Here is a 26380-nt window from a genome sequence, read left to right as displayed (position 1 = left end):
TAACTTTTATGGGGGAAATGTTAGAAGCCATGTCTTAATGTGGGAAAGTGTGCCTTAGATCTGTTTCTTATTTTATGTGTCTGACCTAGGATGTTATCTATATGAGGAAAGCCTGAGAAGGGAGATTTCCCCTAACACTGGAAAATCTGTGTAATAGGACTAGGATTAGGACAGAGAGGTCCTATATGGAGATGGAAAGAATGCTAATTTTTACTGGGTTTTCAGCCCAATGGCCAGGATTGATCAAATCTTTAATTCCTTTTAATGCTTTTCTCTACAAAAGTTTCCTGTGTCCCAGATCACCCGGCTGTATTGATCCCAGTAGATGATTGCTACACGAGAGCACAAGTTTAGGGAGTCAGGTGGCACTGGGTTCACGTTTGTCTGGCCGTGTGCAAATGAATGAATGGCCCATTGTAGGTGCACCACAAATTTAAGTTTTCCTTCTTCTAACCCAGTGGTTCTCAACCTTCCACAGCGACTCTGCTGTGGTGACCCCTAGCCATGAAATCATTTTTTTTTTGCTACTTCATAACTGTAATTTTGCTACTGTCACGAATCATAATGTAAATATCTGATAGGCAGGATATCTGATATGTGGCCCCTGTGTAAGGTTGAGAACCACTGTTCTATCCATTTATTCCTCCCTTCTCCAACTATCCAGGCATCTGTCATAGCTCATGATCTCCCAATAACCAATCTGTTCCCCCACCTGCAGCCCCCAGCAAAGCTCTCCTAGGAGTGTCCCAGGAGCTCTGTCATTTCTCTGTGATAGGATTGCTTCTTGGTGACAGCACTAGGATTTTGCCTGATGCTTGGGCAATGAGAGTCCTGGCAAGATAAGGCGGAGGTGAAGGTGAGGTAGTTGAGGCATTTTGCTATGTTTGTGCTTGCCCTGAATTACTTTTGCTGGACAAAAAGAGACAGTGCTGGGAAAACTCTTGTCTTCAGAGGGAGCCAGGCTGGGTGGCAAAGTTCTTTTCAGAAACTGTGATGACCCAAGGGAAGCATCACTATTTGGTCACCCCGATCAACTACCATCTGCTACTGGAATTGGGCAGACCACTGGATAAGCAGGCAAGAATGTCTAGGCTGTAATCTCCCCAGCTTTTCCTAGTATGCACTCACAGAGATGTCAGCTGGAATGCAGTGGCCACTGGGTCAAGGTAATGCATGAATCACTTTTGCCTTTCTTGCCCTGGAAAGGGCTTGGCATTGAGTGCTCTTACTTCCTGTGGATCACTCGAGTGCTCTGGGCTCAGGGTGGAGGAGAGTCTACAGTCCTCTCTCAGTCCTTGAGGATAGCACCTGGCACTGGGAGATGCTTTCAGAGGCAGTGAGTTACAGATGCGGATGTGAATATTAGCTGAGAGTTCACAGGCTACTGCAGTGTAGTTGCTGAGGTACAGCGATTCCAGCAAACCTACTAGGCAGCCTGTGTGCTACTTCAAAGGAGAAGTGATGCTTCAGTCACCTCTGTGTAGCCAGTATTAAATACAGCACAGACATTGCCTCATACTGTGATCAGAGAAGAATGCATGCCTGGATGGATGGATGGATGGATGGATGGATGGATGGATGGATGGACTAACAAATAAAATCTTTCCTTAAAATCAAGTTAAGACCACACTAAATTTACCCTTTTCCTTCCCAGAGCTCGAATCCCTGCTCAGCAACTCATCATTCCATGTGTGAATAATTAATTGCGAAGGCCTCTGAATGACTGACAGGGTGGTCTAGAGTAAGACTGCTTAAACTTTTTTTAATTATGACCTCTTTTGACATTCTGTGAGTTTGAGGCCAGCCTGGTCCAGTTTCAGAACAGCCAGAGCTACATAATTTTCACAGGAGCCCGAGTATATAGGTATAAAATAAGTATACAAGTAAAAAATACACAAGTATATAAAATATACAAGTATGAAGTAAGTATACAAGTTAAAATAAGTATACAAATCAAACACTTACTGATAATAAATGATAAATATATTTATTTTAAAAACAACTCTTTGGTTGGTATACTTATGATTTTACCATTTAAAAATGAAAGCAACTTTGCATGCTAATGAGACATGCTTGTTTATTTTTAGACAAAGAATTAAATCTTGGCTGCTGATTTGATACTAGAGAACATAGAACATCTTCAATGGTTTTCAAAATTGACTAATATTTTGATTTTATAATTGTCAATTCTGAGAATGCTGCTCTTATAAATACAAAGCACAAAATGGCAGAAGTATGTTAAAGCCATTTCAGAAATTGCTGTAAATTCTTCTTAAGCACAAGCAAAATTCAACTTAGCTATTTTTTTAACACCCGTTTACTCATTCTGTGTCTGTGCCGAAGACATGGGGGCTTTGCCACAGTGTAAGCGTGAAGACCAGAGGACAACTTGAGGTGGTCTCTGTTTTCACCAGTGGGTCCCTTGCGTCAAATGCAGAACATCAGGCTTGACAGCAAGGTCCCTTACATGCTGAGCCATTTCATTGGCTCCCAACAGTGCTGTTTTGTTTTTTATAAATGGAACTTAAGTAAGCAAGTCAAAGAGCAATTTTTAAAATCAAACATTCTATGAGTTCGAGGCCAGCCTGGACCAGTTTCAGAATAGCCAGAGCTACATGATAGAGAGACTCCACCTCACAAACAAAATAAAATAAAACATTCTGTTTTGTTTGTTTTGTTTTAAACAGAGTCTGTCTGTATGTAACCCTAGCTGTCATGGAACCCATTATATAGACTAAGCTGGCCTGGAAATCAGGTCTACCTGCCTCTGCCTCCTGAGTACTGGGATTAAAGGTGTGAGCCACCATCTCTGGCTAAAATGAAACATTCTAACAATATAATCCCAAAATACACTAACTTGATACATGCTGAAATATTAAAAATCGTTAACTTCTGTAATTAAACCAGTGTGTTTCTACAAAAGGGGGAGCTTAGTGTGTGCACTGAAAACACTGCAGTTCACAACACACAGGAGCCTGGAGTCTGAGCCAAAGGCTTTCATACAGCGTTCCCTGGTGCTTCGTGGCGCGACAGCATCCACGAGGGCTTCCCCTGTGTCCTAAGAACCGAGGCCGAAGTGAGGTCCCACCATACGACACAGGCACGTGCAGCCAGAACTCCATAGAAGTATAGTTGGTTTTGAATTCTAGAACCTCCTACAAATACACTTGATCTTGGATTGATTCGGGCCTTTACATGCTCAGGAAACTTTTGCTGTTGTCAGAGTTTTCAAGGCGCTCACATCCAAGTTGCTGAGAAGCTCTGTCTAGAGGAGCTGATCTGAGAACAGACATTGAGTCCTTTGGGTTGCTCCTGGCCTCTGCAACTCACCAAAACGTCCCAGTTCTCAATGTGTTCATGGCTAAAATAAAGTTTGGGCTGAATATACTTCAAGGACACTTCGACTCTCAAATTCTCTGCTTCCTCCTATCCAAACAACCCTGCAGATTAATTATGGTTGGTTACCAAAATTTAAAAGTAAGAAGATTGACACAGAAACAAATTTCTTGGTTCCCCCCACTCTACCCCACCCCACCCTCCCAAAGCAAACCAACCAACAAACAAACTAGAAGCCCAGATGCTTTCAGCCTACCTTTTTTCCATGGCAACAGTCAGCAGGAGCTAAGCAACCACAGCCCTGTTCTGATGGCTGTGAAGCTTCTGGCTGTGTCTTCTGGTGCTGAATGCTGTCGGCTTCACTTTGTTTTGTTCTCTGCCTGGTCTCGACAAACATTGGAGCATGCAGACCTAGAAAGGGGGAAATAAGTCCTTGAAGAGTGAAGGCAAAAGTACATGGGCTAGGGTGATAGCCTGGGAACCTCTTCTTGTGCCCTTGGAGTCTTCAGAAGACAGGAACTAGGGGAGTCTTCCTGGGACATTAGTAACGGGGATGTGAAAACAAAAACACAAACCATGGCCAGTCAGTGCCACAGGAGATGCTACTTTGGGTCTTGGTCCCCGGCGTTATGAAACCCTTAGAGGAGTTTATTTGCTTGTTTGCTTGCTTGTTTTGAGACAGGGTCTTGTTCTGTTGTCCACATTGACTTGGAATTAGTGACCGAACTTGCCTTGAACTCCTGAGAATCCTCCTGCCTCTAACCTCCCAAGTGCTGGGATTTTAGGTGTAAGCCACCATGGCTGGCTGAAGCCTTGTTTGAGCAAACCTCACTTTTCAGTGTCTCGCCTTGCTCAGACACATGCTAGGAGTCTGAAGGGCCCCCCATCCGCATGTTGAGACCAGTGTAAGAGGTCCTCAGGAGAACTGACGTCCTGGTGGTAATTCCTTTTTCTGGTGTTCATCCTCTACTTACATTCTTGGCACAAAACAGGTAAGACAGGTTGCAAAGTCAGATTTAAAAAAACAGTGTAAAGCCTGGCAATGGTCGCTTTAATCCCAGCACTCCAGAGGCAGAGACAGGTGGATCTCTGTGAGTTCGAGGCCAGCCTGGTCTAGAGAGGACATTTCAGGACAGCTAAGGCTACAAAGAAAAATCCTGTCAAAAAAAAAAAAAAAAAAAAGTAAAGAAATCCAGGGTCCCAACTACACTCGACATAGCAAGGCCTGCTCTCCATCGCAGCCTCTCATCCCACCTCCATACCCATTTGAGCTGGAGTTGTTCCTCACTGAGCCCCTTGCTCACCCTGCTGAGGCACCAGGCAGCATGATCCCTAACAGCCTAACCAAGCAGAGCCCTCCACCCAGCAGACCCTTCTCCTCTAGTGCTGCTGTGCTCGCAGTTCTGCTCTGGTTTCTTCTTTTTGACTTAGTTGGGGATCTTTTGTTTTGTTTGAGACATGGTCTCTCTGTGTCACTCAGGATGGGAGGCCCCGAACCCTCCATCCTCCTGCCTCAGCCTCCAGTGTTCTGGGGTTACAGGTGCTGTGGAGTATGGCTGTGTATGTTGTTTTTAAGCTTAGTGTTTGAGAGTTGGATCAGTTGCTCTGATCAGACTAGATCAGTGGTCTGACCTAGCTAGTTTTATGGGTTTGGTTTGGGGTTGTTCTGTTGTTGTTTTATTTTGTTTTCCCCAAAACCCCTCTTGAGCTAGAGTGTAGCTCAGTGACAGAGTGAATTCTTAGCCCTCTGGTTAGTCTCCTGCACTGTAAGAGGAGAAAATGCCATCTCTGTTTTCTTTCACGAATGCTGTGTTTGTCTCAGTGGTTGCTCCTTTTGACGCCCCTTTCCTCTCCTACTTTTCTCTTTTCATGTGACCATTTACACATCTAAACCTTCCTTTGTGCTTATTCTTGCTCCAGTCACTGGCAAAGACACCTTTAGAAGAGCATGAGGGTTTTTGTTGGTTTCTTTTCGTGCAAATGGTGTATCTTTAGTGAAGTGTTTTTGTTTGTTTTTTTTTTTTTTTTTTTTTTTAAAGACAGGGTCTCGTATCCTAGAGTAGCATTTCCAAATGTCATTTCTAAGGATGTTTACCTTGTCCTCTAGGAATAACAGTAATATGTAAGTATCTAACATTTGTGTTACTCACGCCCACCGAGACAGATGCTAAGTGTCATAGCCGAATCTCCTCTAGAAGGAAGGTGTCCTGCCCATCCTCCCTTTCAAAGAGACACCTGAGCCAACAGATAAAGTCATACTTTACCCAAGTTCCCCTGAGTGCCAAGTGAAGGCTGTGGAATTCAAACCGTGCCTCATGGATGCCGTATTTGAGTTCTGTTCTGCTTCTATGCAAGGTTATTCTAGGAGGTTTGGAAAATTAGAGAGAGATAAAAAGCCTAAATAAACTTATAATAAATTCAAATTTATAGTAATTGATGTGTTTATATATTTCTTCACTCTTTTAAATGTATGTGCAGGGAGAGACAGAGACAGACAGACACACAGACACACTCTGACTCCATTGCCCAGGCCAGCTTCCAACTCCTGAGCTTAAATAATTCTCCTTGAGTAGAATTAGCAGCCCCCTGAGTACGTGGGGCTGCAGGCACGCACCCTGCACCCAGGTTAGTATATACATTTTTAAAAGAAATGTGGAACATGCTACGTACCGAGCTGTTGACTTAAACTTCTCCCTAATCAGATAGTGAGCATTGGTCCTACAGCACAAGGAACTGGTTACATGGTCCAGCAGAAGCAAGTAGAAGGGGAAGATCAATATAATTCTACAAAAGGAAAGAACGAGGCTGAGGCCCACAGCCTCTGCTTTGAGAGCTGTGATCTGGAGCCATCCTGGCAGGGTGTGGAGTCTGGGCTGTATGACAGGGATGAGTGGCAAGAAGGCTTGGGACTCTCAGACAACCTTTGGGGATGTTTCTTCCTCTGCACGTCTGGATCCCACAAGAAGGTGTGAGAAGAGCAGACCAACTTGTGTTTGAAGTGGGAGTTACAAATGCAAAGTGGCTCCTACCCAGGCTCAGCTCAATGCCAGGCGTTCTGGCAGAATAATATCCTAAATAAAGCCCCCTGTAAACCTGTGAGTTTATTCACTAATGACCAGGACTGGCCCCTCCTGCAAGGTTGAGCTCTCACCATGACTCCTGGCTGGTGAGAACTATGAGGTTTTCCTGTCTTTGTTCTATTACACATTCATGTGTAAAGACAAGCTAAGTATATTCTATCTGCAGCTATATTTTTAAAGAAAAGAAACTTTAAAATATCATCCAAGAATAGAGCAGAGAGAGACAGTGAAAAAGGAATTAGGCAGCTTAAGGGGGGCTGTCTACATCAAAAGGGCGACAAGCAAATGTGTGACCAGAAACAAACACAGGGTTCAGTATATATGGTGGGGACAGAGAGGCCACCTGACACCCTAAAGCAGTTAGGATCGTCCCGAATCCAGTCTGGATGCCAACCTGTTGGAGGTTGTACAAACTGGTTTCCATAAATTCAAAGTAATGAAGAGTCACTGTGGCCTCTGTGGCAGACACAGGCCATCCAAAGAATGCTAGCACATGTTCAGCACAGGACCACAGGTTGCGTGAAGTCTTGGGTTCATTCACAAGCTCTGTGACTCTGGGTTAACTCTGGGCCAGTATGCCCATGGTCTGCCCCTGGGCAGTAGAGAGGTCTCCATCCTTCATCTTCCTCTTTCCTGAGCATCTTTGGAAAATGGAGAAGAAAATGGAGGGAAGTGTTTGGGGTTTCCATGATTAATATAGAAGAATCCTTATTGTCACATTAATTCACTCAGTACCTCTTGCAGCAATACACAGAGAAAATAGAACATGCCAGTTGGCTCTAAATTCTGCCTTTTGTCTTTTTTAAGTATCAGATAATTTTTAAGGTATAATTCTGAATACCTTACAGGGTTGTTGTAAAAATCCTGTAAGAAATGTGAATGTACAGGCATACAGGGCATTATTTTGAAGGCTGGAGTGAGGAGCCCTGTCCAGTGAGTGTCCTGCGCTCCCTATTCCCCAGAATAGGGTGGTATTTCTGCAGATCCCACAAATTGAGCAGAGTGGGTCTTCCTTATACTGTAGGTAAGACAGTGAGTCTCAGCCAGCGAAATGGCCTACTCAGAGTGGAGGGGAGCCTGGCAATCCTGGGAGACAACAGAGACTCCGGGACGAATTCCATGCTTGACCTCGTCACCAGCTAGGGTAAGGCACTTAACCTCTGAGCCCCATTTGTCATCTGCTTCTAACCACAAAGAATTGTTATGATAATCTAGAGGATGAAATCTAAATTGACATCTCTGGGAAGTTAAAAACATTGTGATTTACAGGCAGATTTTTTCTAAATCAGACTGTAAAAATTGAGGTCACAGAAAGTGGTAGTCCCCACTGGCAATGGAGAAGGCTGGTTAGTTTTCACTCTGTGTTTTCATCCTCCCCACATACTCAAGGGGTACTGGCCACTTTGCCTGGCCATGTGTCTGCTGCTGAGAGGAAGATTCAGGGGCCTCTCTTCTACCCAGTGCTACCTTCCAAACTCGCACTCCAGAGTCGACCAGGCATCCCTTGATTTACCATTGTTGATTAAGAATGCACAGAGTTGTGGAGCTGTGTTCTCAGCGGTCCTGGGGTCTGCACTGGGCTCCTCCAGAGAAAACCTTGCTAGAGCCACTGCCATCACCAGTTTTTGTTTAAGGTTTGGTAGGGCTAGATGAAGGGCGAGGTCCTCCTGGGTTTGGTGGAAAGGGACAGGGAGGGGGCGGGGTCTTAGAGAGGGAGGAGCCTGAGCCTATAGGTTGGCTGAGCTGCCGTGAGTCACAGGTCCCCTTCTTGAGCAATAACTGCTGTCAGGGTGGAGCTAGTCGCGTTATTTTGGGTTTCTGGGCTGAGCCAGGCCCCAGGGGCTTAGGCCTGTGTTTCCCCAGCTGCTCACCATCCTCAGCAGTGCTGGGAGCCAGCTGCGCCGGGCGCCTGCGGGCGGAGGGCAGGGAGAGGCAGGTCCAGACGCTGCGTTCCTGCCCAGGGCAAGGGCGGCAGCGAGGTCCTCACAGGACAAATCTCCTGCACCAGTCATTGCGCCTGGTGTCTGGAGCCCACAGCTACCACTCCGTCCTGGGTGGGGTTGGTATTTAGAATCCAACAAGTCTGGCCTGGAAGGGCTTTGGGTCGTGCCCTAGGCTGTTTTATTGTGGATCCCAGAGGAGAGGCACACTCAGGCCTGTGGGGCAACTGAGCCTGCTTCCCTTGTGAAATGTAATGGCTCTCTACAGTCCCACCCAAACAGGGAGATCAGGCTTCTGCAATTCGCTGGCACCCTTGCCTCTAACTCAGTCAAGGAGCAACTCTGCTCTGCTTGCGTTGACTCTGCCTTCTCCCACCCACATCATGCTCTGATGAGAATTTCGTTCATTGAGAAAACGCTTGCTAGGCTCATGTGTTCAAAGCAGCGTGTTGACAGTAGGAGTTTAAGTCTGAGGGCCTTGCCACCATTGGTAGCTTTGACCATGCACCTGGAGAATGCCCCCTCTCCCCTCCCTTCCCTCTCTTCTTTGGTACACTCCCTCCACCATCCCTCCTCCCACATAGCACACGCTCTCCAGAGCCTTGTTCTATACCCCTGGCTGACCTGAAGCTCACAATGAATCCATAACTTTACAGTCCTCCTGAGTGCTCCTGTCTATTCCCGTTCTACATTTGCATTTCCCAGATTGCCGGGGAGGTTGGGCAGTAGACATGATTCAGACCAGACTCACAGAAATGGCAGATAATCAGAGTTAGCACGGTATTGAAAGAATAATGAAGAGAAAGGAAACCCAGTTGACCAGGCAGATATGATGAAGAACCAAGTAGAATAAAGGAAAATCATATTTTATTATTTTTATTGGTTGTTTTTTTGGGGGGAGAGGTGTCTATGTTTGGTTGGTTGGTTTTTTGAGCTAGGGTTCTGTGTAGCTCTGTGTAGCCCTGTAGGGTTCTGTCTGTAGACCAGGTTGGCCTCCAACTCACAGAGATCTGGCTGCCTCTGCCTCCTGAGTGCCGGGATTAAAGGAGTGAGCCACCACAGCTGGGTTTATTATTGGTTTTTAGAGACAATATCTCACTCTGCAGCAGAGGTTGACCTTGAACTAATGGTAATCCTTCTGCCTCAGCCTTTGAATACTGGAATTACTGAAATGAGCCACCATTCCTGCAACATTTAGTTTTTATGACCTTTCCGCTTTTGAGGATGCTGAGGATTAAGCCCAAAATCAAGTGCTATACCACAGAGGTACAATCCCAGGCTCTCAGGAGTTAACACTTAAAAGCTTGGTTTAAATAGTTTAGTATAACTAAGAACAAGATTAGTAAAAAATATTTTCTGAAGAAGTGGATATAGAAGATGGAAGAGATGAAAAATAAAGAAAAAAATGAAAGTGTAAAGGGTTAGAGAATAGAGCCAACAGAAGGCTTGGATAGCTCAGTTGATAGGGCTCCTGACCCTGAATTTGAGAACAGAGCCAAATTGACAAGGCTTTTTTTTTTCCTTTCTTTCTTTCTTTTCTTTCTTTCTTTCTTTCTTTCTTTCTTTCTTTCTTTCTTTCTCTCTCTCTTTCTTTCTTTCTTTCTTTCTTTCTTTCTTTCTTTCTTTCTTTCTTTTTTAAGGGCCAGAAGGTAAACATTTTAGGCTTTGTGCCATATGGTCTCTGCATAACTACTAGTTGTGCAATTATGGTATGAAAGCAGTCATGGACGATGTTTAAATGGTAGTTGTGGCTTTGTGTCAATAAAACATCATTTACAAAAACAGGCAGCCCTCACATTTTGGCCTATATGTTATATTTTGCCAGCACCTAGAAAAGATCTTGTGTGAAGACACAATGCTCAAAAATTGATGAAATTTTATCTTATACATACATACATAATTTATTTTTTGTTTTATTTTGTTTTTGCTTTTTGAGACAGGGTCTCTCTACATAGCCTTGGCTGTCCTACAACTCACTGTGTAGAGCAGACTGGCCTCTAACTCACAGAGATCTGTCTGTCTGGAGTGCTGGGATTAAAGGTACCGTATCAGGCTGACTGCTGTTTCCTTATAAATTAGAAGACAGTAAAAATAATTACATATATACATACAGTGAAGAAAGTTCTAGGGGACATAGTTCAAGAAGAAAAATTACTTAAGGAAAAGAGCTAAAATTCCAGAAGAAATGATAAGCACAGAGCTAAATCTAAATATTGATGGAAAAGACAATAAAGATAACAATGTCTGGTATGTAGGGATGAAAAAATGAAATTGTAATTGATGATAAAGACAATAAAAATAACAATGTCTAGTGTGTCCGGATAAAAAAATGAAGTTGTAATTATCATCCTAATAGCTATGGCATATAAATGGGAAGGTGAGTCATTGGAGTTTAAGTGTTGGTAGATCCTTGCATAATTCAGGAAGAGGTTGCAGATAATATCAGGTCCAGGTTAAGGTTTTCAGGTGAGAGCTGGAGAGATGGGTCAGTGGATAAACACTTGCTGAGGAAGCCTGACAGTTCAGTCCCCGGCTCCACACGGAGGTAGGAGAAGAGAGCTGGCTTCCCAGAGGCCATCCAGCCTCCACACATGTGCTGTGGCACATGCATGCCCCCACAACATAAAATTTTTGTATGTGCTTTTTTAAAATTCTAGATGAAAACTGTATCTCCCAAACTAGCAAAGGGAAAGGAGCACAAATGGAGACGTAAATGTGGCAGTTAAGAAAAAGCTTACATTACAGCTAGGGCTGGAGAGATGGCTCAGCAGTTAAGAGCACTCGCTGATCTTGCAGGGGACTGGGATCAGTTCCCGGTGCTCAGCATTGTAGCTCACAATCATCTGTAACTCTAGTTTCAGAGGATCCCATGGCAGTTTTTATCCTTTGCAGACAGACAGTGCGCATACATGACACACAGACACACACACAGGCAAAGCAGGGACAGGCATAAAATGAAAATATGTTGTGGCTCAGATCCAAAGAAAAACAACTATTACCATTTCTGGGGCAGCTGCTGTGTTAGCCACTTTAATCACTAACATTCATAATTTCACGTAATATATATAATGGTGCAGCAGGTATTAAACATGCTAGCTTCTTTACCTAAATCAAAGCTTGGAACTTAGGTAGGAAGTCATACTGATTTTAGAAGGAATTAAGTTGGCATGAATATTCGTGCCTAAAGGTTTGCAAAGAGGAACTCTGAAAAAGAGTATGGTCAGAAGTCAGTTGGGTGAGGGCAAAATGTGCCTCTCGTGCTGAGGACCTCGGTGGTCATAAGCAAAGTGCTTTCCCACAGAAATAAGCCAAATGACGCTTGGCGCATGACAGTGCTCCTCACGTTACCTGGACACCGAGTGGCGGCTGGTGGTGGGGAACTTGTCCAGAATCAGAGCGTGGCTTCCAATCCAGCTCATTACAATTCAATGAAGGTTCGTTTTCTTCTACCAGTTGGTAGATAGTTTTTTTCACCTTCTGACTTGTGAAGTAAATAAAATGAAATGGACTAGACAGTCCAACCGTGAGGTTGATGACTTAGTTCAAGAGTAAAGTCTGTTTAGCACAGTTGAGGCCCCGGGTTTGCTTCCCAACACCACCAAACAATAACACCAACTCATCTAGCCCTACCCCATTGGTGTGTGTGTGTGTGTGTGTGTGTGTGTGTGTGTGTGTGTGTGTGTTTGCGTGTCTGTCTTTCATGCCTAAACTTAAGACCAAAGTCTTTAACTACATACGCGAGGGTCAGACATGTAGTGGTGATGGCTCTCGAGTTCGGGCCAGCTGTACACAAACTGCCTATGTCCTTAACCGCTGCACAATGCTTGAACGACTGGTGCCTTGAAAAGAATCTCCATGCCTAGAGTATATCTCAAAGGCAAGATTGTTGGGTGGATTGGCTTTTTGTCAGCCTCTGGTGTGAACTCTGACTCTGCCTCTTTCTGTGTGTCCCCAGACACATGTCCAACAGTTTTCTGCTTGTGAAATTGAGGTGGTAGGCACCTCTACCCCAAGGCTGTTGGGGACCCAGTGGGATGATGTAGGAGGTGCGTAGGAATCTAGGGGCCCTCTGTCGTTGTCCTTACTCCAGCCAGGTCTGTGTGACTTTGGAAGTGACAGTAGATGGCACCGGCTTTTTCGTGCTGCTCCTTCATAAGTGTTTGGTCGCCCTCTTGTTTAGCATCCTCGCTGCCCTTCCACCACCTCCACCCTTTGTATTTAGAAAGCCCTGTCTGTTTTCCCTCTCCATGGCTGCTTCCATCCTCACCAGGTCACCTGTTTGCTGTTTGCTGTTTACCAAGCCCTCCTGGTCTCCCAGGCTTAAGCATGTCAGCCATCACTGTCTATGGTTGACCGTACTTTGTAGCTCCAGCTTTTTACCTCTGTGACCATGATGGGCCCAAACTCTGAACTAAGTTCTGTGCTACTCACACACACACACAACATGCCTTCAACAGCACTGTTTGCTTTCTGCCCTCAAGGTGTGTGTGTGTGTGTGTGTGTGTGTGTGTGTGTGTTAAAATACCTAAAGCATTAAACTTACCCTTTTCACTAGCATGAAGTACAGCCACACTGTTATAAAACCATCACCACCATCCATCTCCAGAATTTTTTATCTACTGAACAGAAAGTGTTCCTACTGAACAATGCCCACACCTTCCCCCTCATCCCCAGCCATTGGTAATCAGCACTCTCCTTCCTGTCTCTATTCTAGGTCCTTCATATGAACAGAATCTACAGTATTTGTCCTTTTGTGTCTGGTTTGTTTCACTTAGTATCATGTTTTTGAGCCTCTGTATTGCAATGTGTCAGAGTTTCCTTCCTTGAATAACTGAATAACAATTCCATTGTGCGAATGTGCAGTGCGCTCACCAACCAGACTCTACTTTAATTGACTCTCTGGGCAAGGCACAGTCCACGGTAAGTCAGAGGCAGGAAACCAGGGGCCTGCTCTTGCAGATAGTGAGAGAAGGTGTAAAACCTTCTAGGGCTCATCTTCTAGAGACCACTTCTGTTTTTTTCTTTCTTGTTTTGTTTTCTTTTTTCTGGACAGAGTCTTACTATACAGCTCTGGCTGTCCTGAACTTACTATGTAGACCAGGCTGGCCTCTGCCTCCCATGTTCTGGGATTAAATGAGAGATCCACTACAGCTAGCTCCAGAGATCTCTTTCAACAAAGTGTGTGACATCACATGGGCCCCTGAGTGCTACTGAGGAGTTTACCTGAGGGGGATTACCTGGGCTTTCCACCTCGATTTAAGTGGCCTGTCCCAGGGAGTGTGCTTGCTGTGAGCCTGGGGATCATGTTTTCCAGCACCTAGAGCCTCCTGAATTCCTGTGTTCACACTGTACTGTGACCACAGGCTCTTTTATATGGTGTGGCCTGGCTCCTTCATCCAGACTTCTCCAGACTGGGAGACCCCTAGAGGAGAGCCCTCTCCCTTCCTTTCCTACTCTTCCTCTGCAGCTCTCTCTTTTATGCACCCTCAGTGCACCCGTAGCTGCAGAGCCTCTATCTAGACCACAATCTGTATTCTTAAGGTACCTGCGACAATGACAGTGACACACACAGACATCACACATACACAATCACCTCTGAGAGGAAGTCAGAGAAGCCTGTAATAATCCTTGGAGCTCACCAGGATAGGGATCCTCTAGCTCCAGTGTACTGTCTAAAATAATCCTCTTCCTGTGTACAACTCTCCTGTCCCACTCTCCAGTGTATGTGTATTTATGGGGAAGCAGTGTTCCTGGTCCTGGCCATGGAACCAGAGCTCACTCATAGAAAACAAGTGCTCTGCCACTGCGCTCTATCCCTAATACTCTTGGTCTGAGGTGGAATCCTATGTAGCCCAAAGTGGCCTTGAACTCTGGATCCTCCTGATTCCACCTCCCAAGTGCTAAGATTACAGGCAATACCATGCCTGGCTTTTCTGTTTATTTATCTTGAGACCAGGGATGTTCTTGAACAGAGCTGAAGATAAACCAGCCAGCTATGTAAGGCCCTGGTCTCAGACCCACCTCCAGCTGTGTTTCTGCCCAGGCTGACTTTAAACTGGGTCTGCAACCCAAGAAAAGACTGGAACTTCTTGGTTTTTCAAAACTCTCTGACAATGGTATTTGTGACAATATATAGACAATATGGTTGTCCTCCTGACTCAGTCTCCAAGTAGGTGGGATTATGAGCCTGTAACCCCAGGCCTGGCTCCCTCTACTTCCTCGATTGGACCATGCAGCATGTCATATATCTTAGCTGCTTCTGGATTCTTCCTGGGTGTATGGCTGGTTTTATGGTCTTAATTAGTGAGTCACTTAACCAGTGAGCCCCATATGTTATTAAAATCTGCCCTTTCTTAAAAGATTATCACATAGACCAAATGGCAAAGTGCTTTAAGGCCTGGGAAGCGATACCTCAGAACAAGCTCCTGTGTAGCATTCTTTTAAATCAACTGTGGACTCTTTCCACCTCTGGCTTCTTGCTGACACCACCTAACAAATGGCCAGCAGATTCCTCAAGACAGTTACAAAAGTTAGAGATTTGGGAGGAGTCAAAACAGGGAAAGCCAGTGTCTGCCTGGTGGGTAGAACTGAGTGTCGGATCCAGAATGGGGAGCATAGCAACAAGGTGGCCAGAGGAATTGGTAGCCTCTTGCAGAGGGACAGTAAGCTTACTCTTGTTCTCCAATATCTTTTTACTATGGGCCTTCTTCATCCAATGACTATGGCAATCCTTTATAACACCCCCACTTTTATTTGGTGACTTACTTTGTTGTTTTGTTATTGGTTTGAGATTGGGTCTATGTGGCCCAGGCTAGCTTCAAAATCATGACCCTCCTGCTTCAGCCTTCTGGCTGTGGACAAGACTAAGAAAAGACAGGTTGGGAAACGCAGTCCTGAATCTGAACTACAGAGGCAGCAGCATGGCTAGGAGTGGGTAGGTCTGGTCTCCTTGGTGGAGATATAGGTGGCCTTGGACCTGTCTGTCTGTGTGCCTGATTGCTTTGGCATCCTAAGCTTCTGCTTCTGGAATATCCCTGGGCAAACAGGATTCACTGCCAGTTTTCCTCTTTAAGGTCTTGTTGGTCCAGTTAATGTTTCAGGCCAAGAGTTAAGAATAATTAGTTCTGTTATGCTTCTTTACAAATATTTTTTAAATAATCTATTCAATTTTATATGCATTAATATGAAGGTGTCAGATCCCTTAACATTGGTGTTACAGACAGTTGTGATCTGCCATGTAGGTGCTGGGAATTGAACCTGGGTCTTTTGGAAGAGCAGACAGTACTCTTAACCACTGAGCCATCTCTCCAGCCCCCTTAGCAAAAATTTTAGAAAGATGAATATAGCCCGTGATACAGGCTCATCCAAACAAACAAACAAAATAACAACAAAAGTATAGATTTTGTATTCCAGTCACCTCCTTATTTGGTATTTTTGTGCAGGGCACACCCAATACAACTGTAGGTAGTAGCCTGGAAAAAGCAGAAAGGTCCCCTTCTCTCAGGGCATAGGGCTAAACCCACAATGGGGAGGAGGGTATCTAGGTTGTGAATGAGCTATCCTGCATAAAGCCCTGAGGCCCCAGAGAGGCAGGATTCGCATGAGTGAACAGGTAAAGGAAGACAGTGCTCGCCTGCCGTCCATGCCTCATAAGGCTGCCTTATTCCCTGCTTTGCCTCTACTCTGCTTTCCCATCTATACTGTGCAGCATGTTTGTCCAATTCGAGGCCCCATGTTTTTCCCACAACTTGTGTAAAGCCATGAGGTTTCTATTAGTTTCCCCGAAGTCCTCCACAAGGCTGGGACTCTGGGATTCTGTGAGTTGTGTCATGTTGTAGTTCAGGAGTTCTCAACCTTCCTGATGCTGCGATCCCTTAATATAGTTCCTCGTGCTGTGGTGACCCCCAAACATAAAATTATCACATTGCTACTTTATAACTGCAAATTTTGCTGTTATAAATTACAATGTAAATATCTGGTATGCAGGTGGTCTTAGGAGACCCCTGTGAAAAGATCCTTCAATTCCCAAGAGGTCACGACCTGCAGGTTGAGAGCCGCTGCTGTCATTGGCAGGAAAGCAGGGGTCTATTCCCGGAAAAGGCCAGGGGTTTACTGATGCATTTGTCAGTGAACTGTGATTTCTTGACCTCTTGGCTGTGGTCAGCTGACGACAGTCCCTCTGTTTTGAGAAAGCGATAGGAGATGGTAGAACTTAGTCCACTGTAGCACCCAAGTCTCTGTTTCTAAAGATGGCAGAACCCTGAGCAACTCCTTCTTTGCCACCTCTCCAGAAGGAGGCAAGAGGATGTGAGCTCTGTTGCTGTCATCCAGATGGAGGCTCTCAGAAAGCACAGCTCCCCATGGCCTAAAAGGGAACTCCTTGGCTAGGTGGCCACATTCTGCTGACAGCCCCTGCTGGGAGGGCATGTCAGCAGACTGCCTCTTGGCGCTGGCCCACCCATCCTGTTCTTTTGGATCGAAAGCTGCAGCAACCAGGAGACTTAGGCGTTGTGTTGATGCTATGTGGGGGCAGGTGGCCAAGACCCGCCTCAGCTACGGGGAACTGTGCCTTCACACACGGTTTGGGAGCTGTTGGCCTCACCTGTCTCCTCCAGGTCCAGGCTCTCCTGAGGGCGCTCAGCCTTGGCTCTGTGCTCATCTTCCTGGGCGTCCTGAATAGAGATCTCACCCTGAATAGAGCCTTATCCTGCAAGGACTTCCTCCCTGTTGCTTGCAGGAGGATTGGGGTGGTCGAGGCTGCACACTTTTTTGTCCCACGTCCTGTAACCCTCTCCTCTGTTTGCACATACTCTCCTTTCTTGAAACGATCTTACTAATTCCCATAGGAAGAAAAAGGCAGTTCCCCTCCTACCCCTCTCTTGGCCCAAATCTCTATTTGTCCTCCTGGAAACCATAGCAACCTGGCCTCAGAGGCCACTTGTACCATCTTAGAAGCTAGTATTTCAGACCTATGAGTGCTCTAGCACTTTTTTTTTTCTTTTCCCAAAAGGCCATGAAGCCTCTGATTTTTCAGATCTGCTAAAAGGAGAAAGTTTCCAAAAACTAATCAAACAATCCCCACCAGCCGTTCGACATTCCTTCTCCAGGTAGGTTCATAATGGGAGCAAAATTCTCTGTGGGGTCAGGAATGTGGCTACAGGCAGTGTTGGATGGGAGTCTGGAAGCCATCTCTGCCATGTGGCTTGTGCTCTTTGCGGGGGGGCGGGGGAGACTCTTTCTTATTGCAGCTCCTTGGTTACTCCAGAGCTGTGTTGGAGGTGCTTATACCAGCGTATACCAGCCCTTCTTCTCCCTGACATGTTTGTCTTTCTTGCTGCAGGGCTGCCTTTTAAAGCTCCAAGTTGGGGATACAGTCGCGCTGTGATGATTAAGGAGGAGCCCAGTGGGAGAATTCCACAGCCTTAGACGGCAAAGTTTCTCCTAGCCTGCTGCCCGCATGCCCCTGCCCCGGCTCAGCCCCTGCTCCCCCGCCCCTCAGGAGAGTCCTCTGAGGCTGTCTGGGGAAGGGGGTTGGTTTGTGTCCTCAGCTTGTCTTTGGGCCGGCAACTCACAGGGACAGAGAGGCACAAGCTTTCCCAACACCACAAAGGGTTGTTCCCTGGTGATGAAGATCTTACTAATTCCAAACAGCTGACCAGGGAGCGTGGGGAACGCTCACTCTGACAAACCCCAGCCAGATCCTGTGAGATGCCCAAGGGAGATTTAGAAGTTTGGCTGCTCCTTTAGGGAAGGTGATACTCCCCTACCTCTGGTTCCTCTCTGAATCCTTGCATAGTGGTGGGGAGAGAAAGGAGAAGGCCTCTGCCACCAGGCAGGATAGATCTTGTCTTCCATTTCTGTTCCTGAGGGACAGCGGAGCCATCTTGTAGCATGCAAAAACTTACCATCCTAGGGGTTTCCTTGGGAGCCTTGAAAGCAATTATCTTGGAGTCTGTCGTCCATCTTTCCAGTGTTCCAGATGCTTCCACCATTAGCCACTCCCTCTCCAAAGGTTGGAAGAGAACACAAAATGCTGACTTTGGGTTTTAGTTCATAGGGGGTTCTTATACCTCTCCTTCTTCTGTTAGGGCTCCTGGCTTATCACTTCTTAGTAGCAACAGCTTGCTTCTGCACCAGGCTGTCAGAGACCACATGAATAACTGACCTGGCCATCAGGCAGGCTCTGATGGATTTGGGAAAATACAGAACAGCCACAGAGTCCTATTATCTGGGACTCCAATGCTACACAGAGAACCCCATGTCAGTGCTGATGATGGTGCCTCATTGTTTCTCTGCATACGCCTGCGGCCTTTACCACCTGTATGGACCAAGATGGGGGTGATTGGATTCACAGATTATCCAAATAAGGCAAATTAAGTTCTGCACAGTTAGACTGTCATAGAAGATGTTTAAAGAAAGAGAATGAGAGAGATTAGGATGTTGAAATAAACAGATGGGATGGTGTAATGCCCAGATATGAAAAACTAGAGTCCATATTTTGTAATGATGTATAGAGAGGAAAATGTGGAGAGAGAAAGAGTGATGCTAGACAGTCCTCACCCTCCATGATGCCTGATAACCTGTAATCCAGAAAACATCTCCGCACCACCAGCTCTTTCTCCTCCCACCCCTACCCACAGTTCTCCCAGGTTCTTGGAGATGTTACAGAGCTTTGGGGATACTGGCTGTCGTGAATGTGACAGCGTAGTGTGGGTGAGTTACACCCCTTCGCTTCTCACCAGAGAATGATGACTCCTGTGCTGACAGCCTACATGTCTCCTATACCCCAATCCCGGAGACCAAGGGAGAGGCGCCTCCCATCCAGTCAGTCTGCCAAGGTCATGACATTTAAAAGGCGAAATGGGCCAGTACAGGAGGCATCGTGCTGGGGCTTACAAGGACTGATTCTCTCTAGAGATGTGGCGCACACTCGCCCTTTCAGGACTTGTCTACTCTTCCTCACCTTGCAGGTGACATCACACAGGTTCACTCTTGTTTGTTAATTCCACACGGTGGGTCGAACACTAGCCTGCAGCCGGGATACAGCGGCAGTGCAACCTTTCTGCTCACTTGGAAGAAATAACACACACTCTCTGTCTGCTGAGAGACCCATCAGCAGTGGCCAGCTGTGGCTGAGTCACCTCTTTGCCTGTCCTGTGTCTCCTTCAACAGTGAACTCTGTTCATCACCACCGAGGTGAGCCTTTTGGCATGGGTGCTCTTTACAGGCCATGATTTTGGAAGCTTGTTCTACTATGGGATTCTGAGACAGGTCAATGTCAGCATCTGTATTGTTTTAGAAGTTCCTGAGTCGTGTCCACCCACCTAGACCCAGGAGACACACACTGGCTTTCTGGAGGGTGAGAGGTCGTGGTTGCTACCTTCCAACCAGCTTGTGCTCAGCTGTCCAAAGCAATACCCACCCACTGCCGGCTTTGCACCCTCCCCTCACCCTCCCCTCACCCTCCCACCCTCCAGGAACTGGGAAGCTGACAGTTAGTTTGACAAGCTTAGAAACTCTGTCTGCTCTGATCTTTTGACCTCAAGGTGCTGCCTAGACTGATATGTGTCTTGAATTCTTATTTTTGCAATGCCACTTTATCAGCCCCAGGGGCTGTCAGTTAGACTTTGACCTCTCCAGAGGCAGCAGAAGGGGGCTTCCCTCCAGGGGAGTTGGAATCCTCCCCCAACTCTTCCTGCCTTCTCTTTTCCCTATAGGGGTTGTTTTCTGTATTCTTTCCCAGCCATGGTGTCATCCAAAAGGCTTTCAGTCAGTTATCTTTCAATATGGAGGGAGCTAGAACAGCCTAGGAATTTGTATTTTCAAACCCTGTCTTCATTTTGTTTTGATCTAGTAACTACACCCGACAGCAGTGTAAGTTTCTTCCTTACTAGAAAGAGATTACAAATCAGAAAGAAGCTGGGGTAGGGTAGAAACTGGGAAGATAAGATCCTGAAATCAGCCTCTCTCCTTCTCCCTCTCTCTTCTCTGGCACTGGGGACTGAATATGGGACCGATCTACCACTGAGTTGTATCTCCAACCAGCAGTGTCTTTCGTAGTCTAACCAGTGGCCCCTGGGAGGGGGCTTTTGTCCTGCCATTAAATGACTACAGAACGTTCAGCGAAGTCAGTAGAGTCAGTAGACACTTTCAGCATCAATCTGTATGTTGTTTGCAGATGTAGGTGCAAGTTTATGTCATAACTAGTGATTTCTCTCTTGTTCTTCTTGAGCTGCATGTGGTCCACGCCCATTTCCTTTCTCTTTCTTCTTTTTTCCTTCCTTCCTTCTTTCTTTTCTTTCTGCCCTCCCTCTGTCTCCCGAGTGCTGGGATTAAAGGTGTGTGCCACCATGCCTGGTGTTCTTTTGTTCTTTCTTTCTCGTTGTTTATTTTATTTTGGGGTGGGAGAGTGGACGAGGCTGAGAGCCATAGTTCTTAGAAAGGTAGTCTGGAGAGCCTGATTTCTGGTCACTCCCTGCCTCTGCCAAAATAATTTTTTCCTATGCTCTGTGGCCCAGAGACACAAGTGTCTAAACAAAAATTGAGCTCAGTTTTAATCCTCCTATAGCATTTGAGCTTAAATGCCTACTCAGTAGTATGGCTGGGATCTCACCACCTCTACCAACATCTTAGCTGTGTTGTAGAGATACACACATGGACACACACGCTCTCTCTCTCTCTCTCTCTCTCTCTCTCACACACACACACACACACACACTCACTCACTCACTCCCTGGAGATGGCAAGTAGAGGAATGAGCCTCTCTTCAGAGGCACCCGAAGAGGTTGTTCCCTGTAAATCTACAGCCACATGTGACCACATCCTATGCCAGATGGCCCTGCCGCCCATGTGAAGGTGTGGTAGCTCTGAGACTCCCCTCCCCTGATGCTGGGGGGACCCTGGGTGTCTTCATCTTGGTGACAGGATATGGGAGAGTGAGGAATGCTGTGACTGGAGGACAGAGACAAAGCCCTTGTCTTTCTCAGCAACAGAAATTTATGGAGAGGTGACTGGGACCTGGACTCATCCCTTCTCCCTGATGACTTGGGACTGCAGTTCCCAAGTGGTAAGGCAGCGGGTGGCAAGAAGCCTGTCGTTCCTTCTTTAAAGTGCCAGCTTACCCACGCTCTCACTTCGGGGTTCCCTTTCCCAGCTCAAGGCACAAGCTTTGTTTTCTGATTCTATTCTTTTTGTTTCTGAGAAAGTTGTAGTTGCCTCCCCTCCTTTTTTTTTTTTTTTTTTTTTTTTTTTTAATGTCATTCTAGGGGGTTGGGAAAGGAAAACTTTCAAAGTAAAGTAATAAAAAACATACCACTCTGCCATTTCAGGCACATAAATAGCTTCACCGTAGCCAGGCTACACACTCTCTTTGCCATAGCAACCTAAAACAAGTGTTTATAACAGCCTGTCAGCTAGCCCGGAAAACAGCAGCTGCTGCCCCCACCAGCACAATTAGGCCCTTGGCCTGGGAGTGATGGGCAAGCTCTCGGGAGGTGTCATGGAGATAGTGGGCCTGACCCTTAGGCAGAGGCCCTTGGCTGGGTGGGGATGAAGTGGAGGATACGGATTGGGGGGTGCTATTTCACCATCATCTGTGTATTGCTCCCTCTCTTGTAGAGACAGAAAGCAGTAGTGACGGGTTCAGCTCTACCTGAGCCCAAGTTCCTAAATAAACTCAGGCTCCGGCTGTAGCCTGTAAAAAGAAGCAGTTCTCCTTGGAAAGCTCATGGGTCTCTGAGATGAAGAAAAAGGACACCAACATCCAAAGAGCACTGGAGCAGGGAGAGGACAAGAACAGAGAGATGGCACAGCCTTGCCTTTGCCTGTCAGCCTGGAGTTAGGGCAATGCTCTGACTGCTTCAGGCTTTCAAAGCCTTGGAACCCCGAGGTACTGCTGATCCACACGGCTGGATGGTGGGAAGCAGCAGAACCACCACCGCGCTCTCAAATGATTCCCTGACCCACAGCTTCACGATCTAGCTGTTAGAAATACCCATTTCCAGCCTGGCAGTGGCAGAGCATGCCTGTAGTCATAGCCCTGGGGAGGCAGAGGCCGGAAGATCTCTGAGTTTGAGGCCAGCCTGGTCTACAGATGAAGTTCTAGGACAGCAAGGGCTACAAAGAGAAACACTGTCTCAAAATAAGTAAATAATAAATAAAAGGAGGTAAAGGAGGAGGAGAAGGAAGAAGAGAAGATAAAAAAGAATAGGTGGATAGAGAGGTCCATTCCCAGGCTGGCTTCAGTCCGGATGTGGAAGCTGGTCGAGGACCAGCTCTTAGGAGCCCTGTTGTCTGTCTCTTTCTAAAGCTTTCTTTTCTTCCCTTTCTCCTGAATCCTGACTCCTCTCCCCCTTCTCCTTTCCCCCTTTTTTTTTTTCTTTTGGATACGGTCTTACCATGTAGCCACAAACTCCTGCTTCATGCTCTCAAGTTCTGGGATGACAGATGTGTGTCTCCACACCTAGTTTTGTTGTTGTTTTGGTTCGTTTTTGCTTTCTTAATAAATATCTTCAGCAAGCTGACCTCGTTCCTTTGCCTGTGTATTTCAGGAACTAGTTGGGATGAGGGAAGGCCAGAGTGACCGGATCTCTTTTTCTGTGTTCAGTGGGACTCGTGAGGTTAAAAGGGGTAAATGGATGGCCGCTGTGTGATCCTCTAATGAGCGTCTACATCACGCAGCAAAGTCACTTTGCTGTCTTTTCTGTGGAGACCCTAGGCACAAAGCAGCTGCCTGGCACCCTTCTGTGGTAAGATGAGACAAGGCATCACCTGGGAGCCAGCAGGTCCATACTCCCATAGCCAAGGGAGATTGACCCTCCACTTCTCTCCATGAGCGGGACAGAAGCTGATGAAATTTGTTTCTAAAAATAATCCCCAGAGCCAATCCAGCTGCTAAAAAGCCCTTTGTTCCCTTGGAACCAATGTGTGGAAAAAACACACACAGCAGCCCCAAGAAGGCAATCTATGTCATCCAAGAACGTGTATATATTGAATGCTTGAATGTCACTGCCCTTAAGCACTAAATGCGTCCCAGCAGCTTCCTGTTCTAGTTCCGAGGAGTGAGAAGGAAATTCTCCAAACTGACCATCTTCCCAAGCATTTCTCATGATTGGGGGGTAGGGGACCTGCCGGCTCCCCATATGCTAGGCCTTCTAGATGGTACTGTCTCACCCACCCAAAATCCACTCTCGACCTCTTTAACCAACAGAAAGAAATGGTTGCTTTTTTTTTCCCTCTGCATACCCCAACACACACACACACACACACACACACACACACACGCACGCGCGCGCGCGCGCGCGCGCACGGGTATGCGCACACGCATACATCGTCATCTAGTCCCAAGAGGATGGAGATGACGTGGGGCAGTGTGTTCCAGATGATTTGGAAGAGGGTGCTTTCTCGTGGCTCTGGTTCCCAGGGTATTGCCTTTCCATGTCCTGATAATATTGGTGCTGTTATAGGGTGGGGCTGGGAGTGGAGGTAGGGCTGTGACATTGTCCTAGAAGGAAGGCACATTCCTGCTGCCACCTTTATGCCTGTGCCACAGAGCTCCTGTTGTCATCTGCTGTGTGTCCTGAAGTCTCTGTCACAGGCTGGGTCTGGGTAAGCCAGACAGGAGCAGACCATCAACCATAGATCAACTGCCTCCCACACACCTGCCAAGGTTTGCTGTGACTGTTACAGTGTCCCCCAGAAAACACAGCCATTCCACAATTGAAAGGTCTTGGTGTTGTGTTGCATTTTCTTTCTTTCTTTCTTTCTTTCTTTCTTTTTTTTTTTTTTTTGGATGGGTGTTGTTTTTGATGCATGGTCTCATTCTGTAGCCCATCCTGGCCTCAAACTCACAGAAATCCTCCTGTCTCAGTTTCCCAAATACTGTGCCAGGGTTGTCAATGTGCATGTCCTTGTCAGGTCCTGTGTGAGAACTTCATTATGTGGTGCCCCCAGGCTTGTTTGCTGGGTCCAGGGTGTGCTTTATACTTAGTTTAACTTAGAAATACCCAGTGCTTTGGGGAGGAGGTTGGATTATGGATCTCCACACTTTCTCCAGGTAGTTACTCTTACGCTGACACTGCATTTCTTTCCCTTGTATCTCGGGTTAGCCTTAAACCCCTCGCCCTCCTTCCTCTGCCTCCTGAGTGCTGGGGTGGGATTAGAGGCATGCACTACCACATCTAAGCAGGAAGCAGTGCTCTCCCTCAGGAAGGACTGGCCCACTACCCGCCAGGTCCAAGAGCGACCAGCATGGCTTCAGGTTCCTGGATCAGCCAGAGTGCTATCCTGTCATCAGTTCCCCTGCCCTCGTTTGCCTTCCTGTCATGAGTATAGCTATTAGAGACTGATGAGTGAGCAGCAATGTCACCACCCCTAAGCATTGTCAACACTCTGGAAAGGCCCAGCATTCTGCCTCCGACCTCTTTCCCATGTGTGTCTGAGACGGGGAGCTGTATGAAGGACCAGCTCAAGACAGTTCAGACATGGCCGCCTGCTATAGCCAGGTTCTTATTTTGTCTTTGAAACAGTCTAATTGTATAACTCTTGATGGCCTAGAGCGTCTGTGTAGCCCCAACAAGCCTTGAACTCTCCCTCCTCCTGCCTCTGGCCCCCAAGAACTAGAAGGACTATATGTCCCAGGCTCTTGCCAAACTTTCTTCTTTTTCCTTTAAAAACAGCAAAACTTTTAAAGTTACATTTACTTATCTGTATTGGGGAATATGTGTATGGCTACATGTGTGCCAAGTCATGTGTGGAGGTCAGAGGACAACTTGTGGGAGTCCATTCTCTCTTTCCATCATGTGTGTCCCAGAGATCAAACTCAGGTCATTGGCCTTGGCAGCAAGTGCCTTTGTCCTCTGAGCTATCTGGTTGGTCTTCTTGTTCCTTGTTTAGACAGGGTCTCATGCAGGCCAGGCAGAACTATAAACTCAGACTCAGTAAAGAAGCTGGATTTGAACTCCTGATCTCCTGCCTCTCCCACATGCTAGGATTGCAGGAGTTCACCATCATGCTGACTCTGGTATATATGGTGCTGGTGGTGGAACACAGGGACTCCTGCATGCTAGGCAAGCACTCTACCACTTCAGCTATATTCCCCAGCCCACTTGACAGCTTTCTTGAGAGGAAACAGCTCTTTGGGAAGTGTTGGGTTACCAGAGAGATGCAGACCTGAGCAGGACCCCTCAGTACAGGTGACTAAAGGTTGAAAGACCAAGAGATGCGGAGCAGAGGTAAGGCCACACTTCTCAGCTGGAGACTGCTGACTCTTAGAGCCCTGTCAATCTAGAGCTCAGTTCATTCTGCTTTGAGATAGTGTCAGGGTGGTGATGCAGGGTGGGTGAGAGAGGAAAATTTGGGCAGTGTTTTTCCATGATGAGCTTTGAGTCTACCAACAGCCTAGAAAAGTCAAAAGGTGTTTTTCTCTCACCTATTTAAAGCCTTTATTTTATGGGTCATGAGCAAGGGACCAGTAGGTTTCTATGGGCCTTTGCAGTTTAGGGAATAAATCTATAGCTTTGTTTTCACTTTCCTGTAACTTTGGTCTTGTCTTTGAGGTAGAGTGGATTTGGGTTCAGGCTAGGACTCAAATGCTGGCTCTCTAAAGCCATAATTTGTCTTCTGTAAAATAAGGTTTTTGATGAGCATTTGGTGGCACAGATTGTGTGATAATGATAATGGCTACTGGGTACACAGCACCCAGGACCTTCCAGCTACTGTACTAGGTGCTATAAAATATTTGCCTTCATATCATATACACTTAGTATCATTCTCATTTTCACATGTATGGCACCTAACATATTGAATGTACTAAAAAATATAGTATTTGCCTCCTTCCCACCTCTCTTCACCCCTGCCCTGCTCCTGAATGTGAGAAAACTGAAACCTCGTTTGGTATGAGGTGGACTTGTCAGAGAAGACGACGGGTACCTCAGTAGCAGCCTTCAGATTTCACTTTGGTGCATCTGTAGACAGGACCAGCCTTCTTACCCACCCAGAGGGCTTTCTTCCATCACCCTCCCACCA

At 46.5% G+C, this 26380-nt stretch overlaps 1 protein-coding gene across 4 annotated transcripts in view; it reads left to right on the top strand.

Moving 5' to 3' along the window:
* Atp2b4 (ATPase plasma membrane Ca2+ transporting 4) overlaps positions 1-26380 on the top strand; it is a 99317-nt gene that overhangs the window by 15237 nt on the left and 57700 nt on the right. Inside the window, exon 2 of one of the 4 annotated variants that reach the window (XM_055598061.1) lies at positions 17367-17463. The exons of the other annotated variants lie outside the window; for them this stretch is intronic. The gene's annotated coding sequence lies outside the window, so the exon portion shown is untranslated. The remainder of the gene's footprint in view (positions 1-17366; positions 17464-26380) is intronic. 4 annotated transcript variants of the gene reach the window in all.

The sequence above is a fragment of the Psammomys obesus genome, unplaced genomic scaffold (genome assembly GCF_907164565.1).
Source record: "Psammomys obesus unplaced genomic scaffold, mPsaObe1.curated_primary_1811, whole genome shotgun sequence".
Classification (NCBI taxonomy): Eukaryota; Metazoa; Chordata; class Mammalia; order Rodentia; family Muridae; genus Psammomys; species Psammomys obesus.
Note: the sequence above shows the minus strand (reverse complement) of the source record. Positions and strands in the feature narration are given on the sequence as shown.